The 16,268-nt window shown below is 46.0% G+C and overlaps 1 protein-coding gene across 1 annotated transcript in view; it reads left to right on the top strand.

The window, feature by feature from the left end:
• The first annotated feature begins 1,155 nt into the window (after window positions 1–1,155).
• The window catches only part of AASS (aminoadipate-semialdehyde synthase), a 151,909-nt gene continuing 136,796 nt past the window's right edge, over window positions 1,156–16,268 (top strand). The window contains exon 1 of the mRNA XM_075345058.1: window positions 1,156–1,294. The gene's annotated coding sequence lies outside the window, so the exon portion shown is untranslated. The remainder of the gene's footprint in view (window positions 1,295–16,268) is intronic.

The following is a 16,268-nucleotide window of genomic DNA, read 5'->3' as shown; positions in this document are numbered from 1 at the left end:
TACCGGTGGAGGGGATCCCATCTTGCTGCCCCACACCATCAGTCCCGGGTACAGTCCCCAGAGGCAGCGGCGGTGCCATCTTATCACCGCAACCCACGGGTGGCGTCACAGACAATCTCCCTTACCTAATCCCCTTTTTGCTGTGGAGCCTGGGATCACAGACCGGGTCACGCCACCGTGATACTCACAGAAGTGACCCCTTGGCCCGGATCTGAGTACCCCTTATCCCTGGGCGACACAAATGTACCAGACTTGTGTGTGTTTTAGAGTGATTATGTGGCGAGGTTGGTGCATGTGTGGTGAAATGTGTGCTGAGGGTGGTATATGTGTTCCAGCACATGGTAGTGTGTGGCGCATTTTGTGTGTGTGTTCATATCCTTGAGTGTGGTGAGTATCCCATGTCGGGGCCCCACCTTAGCAACTGTACGGTATATACTCTTTGGCGCCATCGCTCTCATTCTTTAAGTCCCCCTTGTTCACATCTGGCAGCTGTCAATTTGCCCCCAACACTTTTCGTTTCACTTTTTCCCCATTATGTAAATAGGGGCAAAATTGATTGGTAAATTGGAACGCGCGGGGTTAAAATTTCGCCTCACAACATAGCCTGAAGCTCTCGGGGTCCAGATGTGTGAGTGTGCAAAAGTTTGTGGCTGTAGCTGCGACGATGCAGATACCAATCCCGGACACACACACACGCACACGCGCACACGCGCACACACATCCAGCTTTAGATATTAGATTAATATTGAGCAGAATTATCATCAGCCTACTGGGTCAGCCTGCCACACCAGTCACGTCTCTCATGTGGCCCCTCAGGAAAATTGGCGACCCCGTGTGTATAGTAGGGGATATAGCCCTGGCTTTACAGCTGCCCACAGACCATTGTCAGGTCAGTTTGGTTCTTTTTCCTTCCATGTTGTCTTTATATAGTTGCAGCTACACGTGTCCCTCTGACCAGCAGCTGACACTAGCAGCCTGAGATCCCCTCCAGCCTATGACAAGCCCAGCACTAGAGCGGTGGGCGGAGTCGCAGTGCATGTTAGGTCATAGCGCAGATCACATTGCCCTCAATGACGGCCTTCACAACAGGGATGCGCTTACCTCCCTGCTTCCTATTGGCTGAGAGGGAAGGCTGTGTCTTCTGTGCGAGTAGCGATTGGTGGAAACGGAGTTGACGTTCTTGAATCCCTAAAGTTGTGTATCTTCTCTCTGGGCCCCTGCACCTCTCTCCCGGGGGTGTCCTGCAGGTGGTACAGGCCGCCGGTGGTTCACAGTGCCACGTGGGTGTGTACAGGTAGGTAGCCTCGTCCTACTGTCGCTCAGGTCGTTACCGTGCAGGTCACGGCTCGCAGGCCTGCTATGAGCGCACACTTGTGGGAAGAGCTGCTGCTCCGGCCGCCGTGTGGAGACAGACCTGCCCGCTCTAGTGAATGCTCCCTTCTGCTGGACTGGCACACAGATGAGCTCGCCCTCCGCTCTGTGATGGCCCACACTGTGTGGGCTGCCGGTAACACACGGGTGTAGTGCTGAGAGTGACGGGACATGTATAGCGCTCATCCTCATGATGTAATCTTAAGCCACAAATTCAGCTGCTTTGCTCATTAACCAGTTGAATACCAGGCCATTTCTCCCTTTTAATTACATGCAGTTTTAAGGGGTATTCTCAAGTGCGGAAGTTATATGTTGAATATGGAATAACTTCTCAATGGTTGGGGGAGTGACCACTGGGACTACACTGATCCCAAGAACGCGGGCATTGGTAACTGTGGGGGGGTCACGTGTATGTGTGCGCGATTGTGGCGCTGGACGGTCGTGTGGGAGTGTGGCGCTGGACGGTCGTGTGGGAGTGTGGCGCTGGACGGTCGTGTGGGAGCGTGGCGCTGGACGGTCGTGTGGGAGCGTGGCGCTGGACGGTCGTGTGGGAGCGTGGCGCTGGACGGTCGTGTGGGAGCGTGGCGCTGGACGGTCGTGTGGGAGCGTGGCGCTGGACGGTCGTGTGGGAGCGTGGCGCTGGACGGTCGTGTGGGAGCGGGGCGCTGGACGGTCGTGTGGGAGCGGGGCGCTGGACGGTCGTGTGGGAGCGGGGCGCTGGACGGTCGTGTGGGAGCGGGGCGCTGGACGGTCGTGTGGGAGCGGGGCGCTGGACGGTCGTGTGGGAGCGCTGCGTTGGACGGTCGGGTGGGAGCGCTGCGTTGGACGGTCGGGTGGGAGCGCTGCGCTGGACGGTCGGGTGGGAGTGGGGAGCTGGACGATCGTGCGGGAGTGCGGCCCATCAAGTGCGATTGTGGACGTTCGTGTGTGTGCAGTGGATCTTGCCGATGGACGATTGTGTGGGAGTGCAGCGGCTCGTGTGTGATGGCGGTGGTGGATGATTGTATGCGAGTGCGTCAGATCAAGTGTGATTCTGGACGTTTGTGTGTGTGCAGAGGATCGAGCCGATGGTGGACGATTGTGTGGGAGTGCAGCAGATCGTGTGTGATGGCGGTGGTTGATGATCATATGCGAGTGTGTCAGATCAAGTGCGATTGTGGACGTTCGTTCAGTGCGGTGGATCATGTGTGTAGCAGATCATGTGCGATGGTGATGGTTGACAATCATATGTGAGTGTGGCAGATCGTGTGCAAGTGTGATGGTGGGCGATCATAAGTGTGTGCGCGGCGGATCGTGGGCAAGTGCAGAAATGGACAATTGAGTGCTGTGGATCGGATTGTGTGTGGGTGCGGCGAATCGCATCGTGTGTGAGCACAGCAGATCATGTGTGAGCACAGCGGATCATGTGCAAGTGCAGCAATGGACAATGATGTGTGACTGCAGCTGATTATATGTGATAGCAGTGTTGGACGATTGTATTGTGTATGAGTGCTGTGTATTGTGTGCAAGCGCGGCAGATGATTGTGTGTGAGTGCGGTGGATTGAGTGCGATTTTGGACGTTTGTGTGTGTACAGTGGATCGTGTGCAATGGCAGTGGTGGACTATCGTGTGCGAGTGCCACAGATCGTGTGCAAGTGTGGCTGTGGACATTGTGGTGAGTGTGGCAGATTGAGTGTGATGGGGACGTTCGTGTGTGTGGGTGCAGCAAATTGTGTATATGCAGCGTATCGTGTGTGATGGCAGTGGTGGACGATTGTGTGCGAGTGCAGTAGATCGAATGCAGCTATGGAGAACCATGTGTGAGTGTGGCGGTGGATGATCGAGTGCAGCGGTGGATTCCCAGCAATCGGAATATTATCCTTATGCCATTGATATTCGTAAGGCCCTGTGCACACTTACCGTTTTTTTGCCGCGGATTTCCTGCATGTTTCGCTGCTTGTTATGTTCATAACATCTCTGCAGTGATTCACCAGCAAATACTATGGGAAAAAAAAATGCTGTGCGCACTATCCAGAATTTGACAGCTGTATGTTTTGCTGCGGGATTCCCGCAGCAAAAACAATTGCATGTCACTTCTTTTCCGCACGTCGCTGCGGGATTTCACTCCATTAACTGCAATGTAATCAGGAAATCCCGCAGGGAATAACGCAGGCAGCAAATTCTGTGCGGTTCATTGCGTTTTCCTGCGTTATTCCCTGCGGTATTTCGCGGTTTCGGGACATAATGTTCATCACTGCCTGCGGTTTGCAGGGAAGTGATGTCATTATGACAGGAAGAGGAAGCGGAGCAGAGAGTAAACACACACATCATACTCACACACAGACATATAGAATAAACGTAGAAATCAAACGGACATATAAAAATAAAAAACGTGGGCTCCGCTGTATTTTTACCGTCCAGCCAAGGTAAACACACAGCAGCGGCCCGGTATTCTAAGGCTGGGTAGGGCGAGGGACAGGGTTAATGGCCCCCCCGTCCCGCAGCCGAGAATATCAGCCCACAGCAACCCCGGGACTGTCGCATCCATTATGTGGCAGTACCGGAGTGTCCCTGGCTCTTCCTGTTGCCGTGATGCGGTGGCAATCAGGGTAATAATGAGTTAATGACAGCGCATCGCCGCCACTAAGTCCAGGCTTTAATCATGGCAGCGTCTATGAGACAGCTTACATGATTAACCCGTAAGTAAAGTGAATAAACACAAACACCGAAAAATCCTTTACTTTAAATAAAACACAAAAAAGCCCCTCTTTCACCCTTTTATTAACCACCCCCCCCCCCCAAACACACAGCTTCGGCGTAATCCACCGAAGTCCCACGTCGCTTGCATTCAGCCGCGACTGACACCGTACTGAATGCAGCCATGTAACGAGCCTGCAGAGGTAATCACAGGTAATTTCCCACGGCCGGTAATGTGAACACACTACCGCTCGGGAGAAATGCAGTGTGTCGATTGTTGATTGATCTGTCCTCTATCTATCTATCTATCTATCCCTCTATCTATTCTTCCATCTGTCTCTTTATCTATCTATCTACTATCTATCTCAGAAGGAAATTACTTTTTTTTTTCTTTTTTCAATGTGCTTTATTGCATTGAATGCATTAAAACACATGTACCAACCCGCACGCGGCAAAACCACGGTAAAACCACGGCAAACCGCATGCGGTTTTCGGGTCCGGTTTGCCGCGTTTTTTTACAGCGGGTGCGGTAATCTTTTAGACCCTGCAGAATTTTCTTAAGAAAATTCCGTTTTCCAGTGCGCACAGGGCCTTAAAGGGGGAAAAAGAAATATCTATTTTTGACTTATTTTTTACAACCTTAAAGGACCACTACAATAGATGTTCAATTGTGTTCCCCTTTCTGTAGCAACAGTTGTCATGTATCAGACGTGTTCCACACGTCATGCTCAAATTGTTGGCACCCTTGAAATTGTTCCAGGAAATGAAGTATTTCTCCCATAAAATTATTGCAATCACATGTTTTGTTATGCACATTTATTTGCTTTGTGTGTATTAGAACAATGAAAAACAAAACAGAAAAAAGGAAAATTGTACATAATTTCACACAACCCCTAAAATGGGCGGACCAAAATTGATGACATCTTTCCAATAATGTGGGTAAATGACTTGTTTCAAGCATGTGATGCTCGTTGAAACTCACTTGTGGCAAGTAACAAATGTGGGCAATATGAAAATCACCTGAAACCAGATAAAAATGCTAGAAGCTGACTCAGTCTGCATTGTGTGCCACATTAAGAATGGAAAACATAAAGAAGCGAGGAGAACTGTCTCAGGACTTGAGAACCAAAATTGTTGAACGATAGCAACAATCTCAAGGTTACAAGTCTATCACCAGAGATCTGATGAGATGTTCCTTTATCTATGGTGTGCATCATAATCAAGATATTTACAACCCATGTGCACTAGCTAATGTCACTGGATGTCAGAGAAAAATTGATGATAGGTTGCAACGAAGGATAGGTCAGATGGTGGAATCAGCCCCAATCAAGTTCCAAAGAATTACAAGCTGTCCTACAGACTCAGGGTGCATCAGTGTCAGCACATACTATCCATCAACATTTGAATGAATTGAAACACTGTTATGATCCGGTAACAGTGGAAGATTACAAAAAACTCCCATTGGTTAAAAAACACCAAGAAACAGGAGTAGTTGGAACTGGGGCTGTCCGCTATCCCCTATCAGACCACACTAGAAGTAGCCGTGGAGCGTTCCTAAAAACCTAGACTCCATGTCACAGCCTGAGAAACTAGCTATGCCTCGCAGAATGAAATGAGGAAATCTACCTTGCCTCAGAGTATTTCCCAAAGGAGTACGTAGCCCCCCACAAAGATTACGGTGATGTAGTTAAACACAATACTCAGATAGGAAAAATAGAATTAACAAAGGCGAGGCCCGACTAACTTGATACTAAGAAAAGGAAGGGAACTGATTGTGATCAGTACAAAATCCCAGATAGTAAATACCAAACTCCTGATAGTAAAAATGGCCCTGGAGGTCAATACGACCTCACCCCCACTATATCAGGTACTCCTGTAAATAATGGGAGAACAAAATACCAAAAAGAACACGAAAATACAGAAGAGCAAATAATCAAATTAGACAGGGATAAAATCCCTTTTCCTGCAGGAGAGCTAGCACAGGGGAAACCCCCATGCTCACAACACAATTGAAACAAAACTTCACCTGCAAGAAAACAGACACAAAGCAAAACAAGGAAAAAACAACTCGCTAAGGTGTAAACCATGAAGCAAGGCAAAAACTGAAAACTTATCTGCAGAAGTCTTGCTCAGGGATACAGGGAAGGACAAAGCTCCAGGCCAGGAACAGAGACCAAGGAATATACATTTATAACCGGTGCCAGCCGGGCAAAAAGTGCTTTCCTATATAGACATTATATTATATAAGGCATTCAAAGAAAAGAACACGGTCCCTACAGTCAATTATGGCGGAGGTTCCCTGATGTTTTGGGGTTGCTTTGCTGCCTCTGGCACTGGACTGCTTGACCGTGTGCATGGCATTATGAAGTCTGAAGACTACCAACAACTTTTCCAGCATAATGTAGGGCCCAGTGTGAGAAAGTTGGGTCTCCCTCAGAGGTCATGGGTCTTCCAGCAGGACAATGACCCAAAACAAACTTCAAAAAGCACTAGAAAATGGTTTGACAGAAAGCACTGGAGACTACTAAAGTGGCCAGCAATGAGTCCAGACCTGAATCCCATAGAACACCTGTGGAGAGATCTCAAAATGTCAGTTTGGAGAAGGCACCCTTCAATCTCAGGGACCTGGAGCAGTTTGCCAAAGAAGAATGGTCTAAAATTTCAGCAGAGCATTGTAAGAAACTCATTGATGGTTACCGGAAGCGGTTCGCAGTTATTTTGGCTAAAGGTTGTGCAACCAAGTATTAGGCTAAGGGTGCCAATACTTTTGTCTGGCCCATTTTTGGAGTTTTGTGTGAAATAATCAATGATTTGATTTTTGTTTCATTCTCTTTTGTGTTTTTTCATTGCAAGCAAAATAAATGAAGATAATAATATCAAAGAATTTGTGATTGCAATCATTTTCAAGAAGAAACTGAGTATTATCTGACAGAATTGCAGGGGTGCCAATACTTTTGGCCAGCACTGTAGGTTTTGCTGGGGATTGACTGCAGAAATGTTAGACACATTTTCTGCAGCAAATTGGCAGCGTACGCACATAGCCTTAAAGCGCACCAATCACCAGGATTTTCCTATACTGGTACTATCATGCTGATTCTATACATATTTTTAATTGTCAGACTGGATATATAGTTTTTGAAATACAAGCAAAGCACTGCTGTTTGATTGGCAGCAGCTACCGAATAGCTAATATGTGGTTTGGGTTTTTGCTTTCTATTCCCGCCCCTGGCTGCAGCCTAGCCTTTGTAGATTCTAGACCAGTCATGGCGAACCTTTTACAGGCCGAGTGCCCAAACTGTAGCCCTAAACCCATTTTTTTTCCAAAGTGCCAACCAATCCTATTATGTAAATAATTGATTGTAACCTTACCTTTGCCGTCTTCTCTTCTCTTCAGCAGGGGGCATCACGCTCATGCATGCTTACCACACATTGAAGCTGAGCCCCTGCCCTTTCCAGACACAGCAGTTAATCTTTCTGGAAAAAATTGCAGCATATTAGACAGAGATTTTAGCATGGAATGCAATCAGATGTCACCCTGTAATCCACATCTACATTTCAAAGTCTGAACATCTTGAAATCCTATAAAGACGTAGGAGTTGCTCCCCTCCCCCTTCATTGTGTAGTTATGTCCCCCTTCCTGGCCACATCCTGGTAAACATGTCCCCCATCCTGATAATATTTCCAACATTCTGGTATATTTGTCCACATCATGGCCCCATCCTGGTAAATGTACCCCATCCCAGCATATTCCCCATCCTGGTAAATGTAACCCATTCCTGGTAAATGTACCCCATTCCTGGTAAATGTACCCCATCATTGTAAATGTATCCCATCCTGGCATGTTCCCCCATGCTGCTAAATGACCCCATCCTGGTAAATGTACCTCATCCAGGCATGTTCCCTTATCCTGGTAAATATCCCCTTTCCTGGTAAATGTACCCCATCCTGATAAATGTCACCCTTCCTGCTAAATGTTCCCCATCCTGGCATTTTTCCTCATCATGGCATGTTTATGTACCCCCATCCTGGCATGTTTCCCCCATCCTTTCATGTTTCCCTCCATTCTGGTAAATGTATCCCCCCCCCCATCCTGGTAAATGTATCCCCCATCCTGGTAAATGTACCCCTTCCTGGCATGTTTCCCTTCCTGCTAAATGTACCCCATCCTGGCATATTTTTGCCCATCCTTGCAGTCATGTTTCCACCCATGCTTAGTCATGTTTCCCCCATCCTTGCAGTCATGTTTCCACCCATGCTTACAGTCATGTTTACCCCCATCCTTGCAGCCATGTTTCCCCCATCCTTGCATGTTTTCCCCCATCCTTGCAGTCATGTTTCCACCCATGCTTACAGTCATGTTTCCCCCATCCTTGCAGTCATGTTTACCCCCATCCTTGCAGCCATGTTTCCCTCATCCTTGCATGTTTTCCCCCATCCTTGCAGTCATGTTTCCACCCATGCTTACAGTCATGTTTTCCCCCATCCTTGCAGTCATGTTTCCACCCATGCTTATAGTCATGTTTTCCCCATCCTTGCAGTCATGTTTACCCCCATCCTTGCATGTTTCCACCATCCTTGCAGCCATGTTTCCCCATCTTTGCACGTTTCTCTCCATCTTTGCACGTTTCTCCCATCCTTGCAGCCATGTTTGCCCCGTGCTTTCCATGTTTGCCCCGTGCTTTCCATGTTTGCCCCGTGCTTTCAATGTTTGCCCCGTGCTCTCCGTGCTCTCCATGTTTGCCCCGTGCTCTCCATGTTTGCCCCGTGCTCTGTATGCCCCGTGCTCTGTATGCCCCGTGCTCTGTATGCCCCGTGCTCTGTATGCCCCGTGCTCTGTATGCCCCGTGCTCTGTATGCCCCATGCGCTGTTTGTATATGCCCCGTGCTCTGTTTGTTTGCCCCGTGCTCTGTTTGTTTGCCCCGTGCTCTGTTTGTTTGCCCCGTGCTCTGTTTGTTTGCCCCGTGCTCTGTTTGTTTGCCCCGTGCTCTGTTTGTTTGCCCCGTGCTCTGTTTGTTTGCCCCGTGCTCTGTTTGTTTGCCCCGTGCTCTGTTTGTTTGCCCCGTGCTCTGTTTGTTTGCCCCGTGCTCTGTTTGTTTGCCCCGTGCTCTGTTTGTTTGCCCCGTGCTCTGTTTGTTTGCCCCGTGCTCTGTTTGTTTGCCCCGTGCTCTGTTTGTTTGCCCCGTGCTCTGTTTGTTTGCCCCGTGCTCTGTTTGTTTGCCCCGTGCTCTGTTTGTTTGCCCCGTGCTCTGTTTGTTTGCCCCGTGCTCTGTTTGTTTGCCCCGTGCTCTGTTTGTTTGCCCCGTGCTCTGTTTGTTTGCCCCGTGCTCTGTTTGTTTGCCCCGTGCTCTGTTTGTTTGCCCCGTGCTCCCATGTTTGCCCCGTGCTCCCATGTTTGCCCCGTGCACCCATGTTTGCCCCGTGCACCCATGTTTGCCCCGTGCTCCCATGTTTGCCCCGTGCTCTGTTTGTATATGCCCTGTGCTCCCATGTTTGCCCCGTGCTCCCATGTTTGCCCCGTGCTGGCTCTGTCCCCCCACACCTTGGCACAGCCGCGCACACAGCTTAAAGATGAAAAAATAAAAATTCACCTTCTAGCCCCCACTCCTCCACTGCTGCGTCCTCAGTCACTTCAGTTCCCGCGCGGCCACAAGACGCCGGCGCCGCCTACTGACGGTCCTCTGTTTCCTAGGCAACAGGCCTGCAGCCCAGGAGAAGAGGCATGTCAGAGCGAGGAGAAATGTCTCCTCTGCTAAACACCACTTTGAACTGCTGGCGCGATCACACCGACAGTTCAAAGTGGCGCAGTGTAGTGACAGCGCGCGTGACAGCAAAAAGGGCTCTGCGTGCCCAGTGTGGCACGCGTGCCATAGGTTCGCCATCACTGTTCTAGACTGTATGAGCTGCATTTTTACCACGCCCCCATCATGTGACAGAAATGACTCATACCTAGAAGGAGCCCATACAGTCTAGCAGCTACAGAGGCCAGGCAGCAGATAGAGGCAGGAATACATAGCAAAACCCGACCCACATATTAGATATTCAGCAGCTGCTGCCAATCAAAAAGCTGTATATTTCTGTAAATTTACTTGTCTGTATTTCAAAAACTATACATCCAATCTGATAACTAAAGGTATGTATAGAATCAACATGATAGTGCCAGTATAGCACTGGCTTTAGTTTATGTAGCAAAATCCTGGTGATTGGTTCACTTTAAATACCAGAAGAAAGGACACGTTGGGTCTTTCAACCATTTGACAGGTTTTCAGGCTACTTCCACATCAGAATCCACCTGAAAAGACGCCGTGTGCACTTACCTTGATGTGGATTTTGGAGCTGATTGCTTAAAAATCATCTCCCGAAAATCGTGTGAACATACCGTAAGGCTCTGTGCGCACACTGCGTTTTTTTGCAGCATTTTCTGCTGCAGAAATGGTGTGGTTTTTGATCATAACCTTTCTGCAGTTGTTCCCCAGCAAAATCTATGGGAAATCCAAAATGCTGTGCGCACACTGTTTTTTTTTTTTTTTGTTTTTTTTTCCTCCTACAGGTTTTGTGCAGAAAAAAAAGAAGTAGCATGTCACTTCTTTTCCACAGGTACCTGCGTTTTTTCCATAAATAATGGTAAAAAAACGCGGGGACCAACCTTCGGAAAAAACGCTGTAAATCCGCGGCAAAAAGATAGTAAACCGCGGCAAAACCACATGCGGATTTGGGTGCATTTTTGGTGCGGTTTTTGCCTCAGGTGCGGAATTCTGCCAGAGGATGCGGATTTTTCTTAAGAAAAAGACATTTCCCAGCGCGCACAGAGCCTAAAGCGGGCTTTACACGCTACGACATCGCTAATGCGGAGTCGTTGGGGTCACGGAATTCGTGACGCACATCCGGCCGCATTAGCGATGCCGTTGCGTGTGACATCGATTAGCGATTTTGCATCGTTGCAAAACAGTGAAAAATCGCTAATCGGCGACACGGGGGTCCATTCCCAATTATCGTTACTTCAGCAGTAACGAGGTTGTTCCTCGTTCCTGCGGCATCACACATTGCTGCGTGTGACGCCGCAGGAGCGAGGAACGTCTCCCTACCTGCCTCCCGGCCGCTATGCGGAAGGAAGGAGGTGGGCGGGATGTTACGTCCCGCTCATCTCCGCCCCTCCGCTGCGATTGGGCGGCGGTTCAGTGACGTCGCTGTGACGCCGCACGGACCGCCCCCTTAGAAAGGAGGCGGTTCGCCGGTCACAGCGACGTCGCCGGACAGGTAAGTATGTGTGACGGCTCTGGGCGATGTTGTGCGCCACGGGCAGCGATATGCCCGTGTCGCGCAACAGATGGGGGCGGGTACGCACACTAGCGATATCGGGACCGATATCGCAGTGTGTAAAGTAGCCTTTAGGATACCTCCACACAGGGAGAAAAAGCTGCCCATCTTCCATCCAGATCCACAGATAAAAAATATGTAGCAGAATACAGTAACAGCCAAGTGGGTGTAATTCTTGGTAACATTATGAAGTTTTCCACTGTGAAAATTAAAAAGCAGAAAATAAGCATTAGATCACATGATCCCTTGTATACATTTTGGGACATTATATGCAAATGACCTCTTCAGAGAGGAAGAATACTTGAACTCTACTGCCACCTATTGGGAGAACAAGAATCAATTTACATATGTAATTTCCCAGACGAGCATTGCATGCGTTTGTCACCTCATACTGGCATACCAAATCTGGCATGTCGCACTCCACAAGGAGAAACCTTACCCCTTAGACACATTATATAGGCATTTACCACATTTTTATTTTTTTTTTAATGTTTATGCAAAGTTAGAAATGTACTCAATTGCCCTATTTTGTTTGGTTCTCAAACACCATACTGAAAGTGCTGCTGTAACTATTTCTGCACCACACATCGACGTTAAATGCATGTTAGGTCCTCAAATTACTCTGCAATGATATTGTAAAACGCATGTCATAGTAAACTGATGCACGAGATCGTCCATCTTCAGGGTCTAGGAGGTCACTTATGGGGGTATCCTGCTGTCCTGGCACTTCAGGGGCTCTGCCAATGTGGCACCTGCAAACCATTCCAGGAAGATCTGCACTGCAATATGGCGCTCCTTCCCTTGTGAGCTTTGCACTGCATCTCAAAATCAATTTTCGACCACATATAGGGAATTTTCAGACTCAGGAGAAATTGTGTAACAAATTATACAGTTCGTTTTCTCCTATTATCCTTTTAAAAATGTAACCCCTTTATGACCTTGAATGTACATATACATCCTAAAGGGAGTACTTCCCAACCTTGGATGTACAGTATATGTACGTCCTGGCAATCGTGCAGGCATCAACGCTGTGCCTGGTGCGATCTCCGCTGGGAACTCTGCTTACCCGACAGTCGAGTACCAGCTCTCACAGCAAGGGACTGTGCCCGTGCCTTCCCTGGCTGTTTAACCCCCTAAATGCCGCAATCTATATCAATTGCGGCACTTAATAGATTGGGAGAGAGATTGCGATCCCTCTCCGATCGGGACCCCCACAATGTAATTGCGAGGGCCCGATCGTTGTCATGACGACCTCCAGATTACTTGACTACGGAGCGGTTCAGGGGTCATGCTTTTAGCATGATCACTGAAGTTTCTGAGTGCAGCTCTGGCAACTGCGATCAGAGCATTGTACTGTAATGTCCCATAAAAGGACTAAGTTATAAAGTAAAAAAAAAAACATGTAAAAATATATATATAAAAAAAAAATAAACTAAAGCCCCCCCCCCCCCCCCAAAAACCTATTCCAATAAATAGTTATACTTGTGTAAAAAAAACAAACAAAAAAAACAAAATTCATATTTGGTATCACCGCATCCATAACAACCCAATCTATAAAACTGCCACACTAGTTAACCGCTTCAATGAACAAGGTAAAAAAAAACAATTTAGCAAAAACTGTCTTTTCATTAAACAGCTACCAAAAAAGTGGATATAATGCCATCAAAAAGGCATATATAAATACAAATAGTACCACTGAAAATGTCTTCTTGTCTCTCAAAAATCAAGCCGCCATACAGCTCCATCAGTGAAAAAATAGAAAAGTTATAGCTCGCAGACTACACCAATGGAAAAACAGTTTTTTAATTTATCTATAAAATAGTTTTTATGGTTTAAAAGCTGCAAAACATGAAAAAAACTATATAAATGTGGTATCGCTGTAATCGTACTGACCTGTCTTATCACTGTTATATGTAATTGGTGTAAAAAAAAAAACAAAACACCAAAAAACAATTGCTGTTTCAGCTTGATCCTGCCTCACAAAAAGCGATCAAAAAATATTATGGGACCCATAATGGTACCAATAAAAAGTCCAACTTATCCTGCAAAACACAAGCCCCCACATGACTGTCGGCAGAAAAATAAAAAAGCTATAGTCTTCAAAATTCAGTGATGCAAAAAACCTTTATTTTTTAAAAGGTGTTTTTAGTGTGATAGTAGCCAAACCAAAAAAACTCCAGTATAAATCTGGTATCGCTGTAATCGTACTGACCGGAGGAATAAAGCCGCCTAATCACTTATGCTGCACGATGAACGGCATAAAAAAAAAAATAGATAAAGCAGATTTCTTCATTTGCTGTTGATTTTGTTCATTCTGCCTTCCAAATATTGCAGTATGGTGCGGTTTATATTTATCCTGCAGCCTAAACTGAGCGCTTACACTGGTGATTATGTGTAAATCTCTTAAAAACGTGATTCGGACACGATTCCCAATATAAAATTCGCTGTAATGAGGCAGAGGGAGTCACTTTGATTTCATATCTGGCCTGTGATCCGGCGGTGTTCATCTTTATACGCCTCTTTTCAAACGTGCACAAAAGCCAAACAGAGACAGGAGTAACTCTGCTGCCTTATTAGTGAATGGATCTGTGGGTGGGTTTCACCTGAATCACTTATTTTGGAGATGTAGATGGAAACTCTGATTGATATAAGTTCTCAGCATAGAGTACGGGATAAATGTGAACATATACAAAATGTTCTGTACCTAAATTGTCACCAAATAGCATTCAACTCAACCCACAAAAACACCGACTCAGGTCCATCATCGGTTAACGGAAATATAGGGGGCTTCCACATACCTGGCAGACCTGTGGAGTTGGAGTCAAGGAGTCAGTCAGTGTCCATTTTGGTGTTGTCGGTATAAAATGGACTGACTCTAACTCCTAAAATATATAATAAATTGGGTACAGCGATTTAATGTGTGATGAATATTTTTTTCATAAGAATTTGTGAAAGTTATGAAATGTCCTATAAATGTCTGTTCTATTCCTGATCTAAGAATGTCGACTTTTAGTTGAGATGAATCTGTGCTGCACTTCAGCTACATGATAGTAGTGATGTTACCATTTTACTACAGTAAATTTATCACAAACATGAGTCATATACAGTTGAAACCAGAAGTTTACATCCACTATCTAAAAAGACACATGGATGTTTTTCTCACTATCTGACATGAAATCAGAATAAATATTTCCCGTTTTAGGTCAATTAGGAACCAAAATGATTTATATATGCCAAATGCCAGAATAATGAGAGAGAATTTTTCAAGGCATTTTTATTACTTTCTGCCAAATCAAAAGTTTACATACACGATGAGTACTATGCCTTTAAACAATATAGGACAGCCCATATGATGATGTCATGTCTTTGGAAGCTTCTGATTTGGTTTATTTCCAACATCTAAGCTAGAGACACACCTGTGGATGTATTTTAATGCACACCTGAAACACACTTCTTCTTTGCATAGCATCATGGGAAAGTACAAAGAAATCAGCCAAGATCTCAGGAAGAGAGTTTTGTACTCTCACAAGTCTGGTTCATCCTTAGGTGCAATTTCCAGAAGTTGCCTCATTCATATGTACAAACAATTATACGCAAGTACAAACAAGATGGGAATGTCCAGACATCATACCGGTCAGGAAGGTGATGGGTTCTGTGTATCAGAGATGAACAGGCTTTGGTCAGACATGTGCATATTAACCCAAGAACAAAAGAAAAAGACCTTGTGAAGATGCTAGTAAGATTGTGTTATTATCCACAGTGAAATGAGTACTGTATCAACATGGGCTGAAAGTCCACTCTGCCAGGAATAAGCCATTACTCCAAAAGAAACCTACAAAAGCCAGATTAATGTTTGCAAATGCACACCGGAACAAAGACCTTAATTTTTGGAGACGTCCTGTAGTCTGGTGAAACTAAAATTGAGCTGTTTGGCAATAATGAGCATCGTTACATTTGGAGGAAAAAGGGAGAAGCTTTGAAGCCTAAATACACCATCCCAACTGTGAAACACAGGGGTGGCAGCATCATGTTTTGGGGTTGTTTTTCTGCAGGAGGGACTGGTGCACTTGGCAAAATAGCTGGCATCATGAGGAAAGAAGATTATTTGGCAATACTGAAGCAACATCTCTAGACATCAGACAGGAACTTAAACTTCGTGCGGAAATGGGTCTTCCAATTGGACAATGACCCGAAGTATACTGCCTAACTGGTTGAAAAGTGGTTTAAGTATAACTAAGTCAATGTTTTGGAGTGGCCATCACAAAGCACTGATCTCAGTCCTAATTAAAAAATTTATGGGCAAAGCTAAAAAGGCAAGAGCGAGCAAGGTGATCTACAAACATGACTGTTACACCAGTTCTGTCAGGAGTAATGGGCCGTATAAATCTGAAAATGCGCTGATAGTGTAATACCAACAGATCAGTGAGGTATATCAGGAAATGTACACTCACCTAAAATGGTTGTGACAGTCACAACCACTAATACGCATGAGATAATGGCGTCTGCTGCAGCCCCACGTGGATGTGCATACAAAATGGAGAGGATAGGGGGTTAATGCTGCGCATCAGCCGAAATGAAGATGTAAAACGTTGATGATAACTCTTTCTTTTATTCCATAGGTCTACGCGTTTCGAGGTGAAAACCTCTTCCTCAGGACCAGAAACATCAACATAAAGCATAGTACAGATGAAGATGACAGATATGTATATATATGTGTATATATATATATATATATATATATATATATATATAACTGATAAGGAGAGAATCGCCTACTGAATGAAAAAAAAAAAAAAATCAGTATTCAGTTTTTTAGTTTTTCAGTATTTTACACGAAACTAGAAATGGCTATCTCCACTAAAATGGAAACTCGACTTATTAAGGAATTTATACAACCCGCACAAG

The sequence above is a fragment of the Anomaloglossus baeobatrachus genome, chromosome 4, assembly GCF_048569485.1.
Source record: "Anomaloglossus baeobatrachus isolate aAnoBae1 chromosome 4, aAnoBae1.hap1, whole genome shotgun sequence".
Taxonomy (NCBI): Eukaryota; Metazoa; Chordata; class Amphibia; order Anura; family Aromobatidae; genus Anomaloglossus; species Anomaloglossus baeobatrachus.
Note: the sequence above shows the minus strand (reverse complement) of the source record. Positions and strands in the feature narration are given on the sequence as shown.